The sequence below is a fragment of the Glycine soja genome, chromosome 3 (genome assembly GCF_004193775.1).
Source record: "Glycine soja cultivar W05 chromosome 3, ASM419377v2, whole genome shotgun sequence".
Classification (NCBI taxonomy): domain Eukaryota; kingdom Viridiplantae; phylum Streptophyta; class Magnoliopsida; order Fabales; family Fabaceae; genus Glycine; species Glycine soja.
Window position 1 is genome coordinate 10,937,334 of NC_041004.1, and position 705 is coordinate 10,938,038.

The 705-nt window shown below is 44.8% G+C and overlaps 1 non-coding gene across 1 annotated transcript; it reads right to left on the reverse strand.

Annotated features, from left to right (window-relative positions):
* Positions 1-254: 254 nt before the first annotated feature.
* On the reverse strand, positions 255-361 carry LOC114407972. Its single transcript, XR_003665775.1, has one exon. It is a non-coding gene; the product is annotated as a small nucleolar RNA R71 (small nucleolar RNA).
* Positions 362-705: the final 344 nt, after the last annotated feature.

A 705-nucleotide genomic window follows, 5' to 3' on the forward strand; every position in this document is an offset into this window, starting at 1 on the left:
TTCATTTGCTTCCAAAGTTTCATGGCCTTGCAGGTGAAGACCCGCACAAGCATTTGAAGGAATTTCATATTGTCTGCTCCACCATGAAACCCCCAGATGTCCAAGAGGATCACATATTTCTGAAGGCTTTTCCTCATTCTTTAGAGGGAATGACAAAGGGCTGGCTGTATTACCTTGCTCCAAGGTCCATCACGAGCTGGGATGACCTTAAGAGAGTATTCAAAGAAAAAATTTTCCCTGCTTTCAGGACCACAGCCATCAGGAAGGATATCTCAGGTATTAGACAGCTCAGTGGAGAGAGCCTGTATGAATACTGGGAGAGATTTAAAAAACTATGTGCCAGTTGCCCTCACCATCAGATTTCAGAGAAGCTGCTTCTCCAATATTTTTATGAAGGACTCAGTAATATGGAGAGAAGTATGATAGATGCCGCCAGTGGTGGAGCCCTTGGAGACATGACTCCCGCTGAAGCCAGAAATTTAATTGAGAAGATGGCTTCCAACTCCCAGTAGTTTAGCGCCAGAAATGATGCTATAGTCATTAGAGGAGTGTATGAGGTAGCTACAAACTCTGCTGCATCATCCGAAACTAAGAAGCTAGAAGGCAAACTAGATGCATTGGTTAACTTGGCAACCCAGCTGGCCTTGAATCATAAATCTGTACCTGTCGCAAGAGTCTGTGGTTTGTGCTCCTCTGCTGACCACC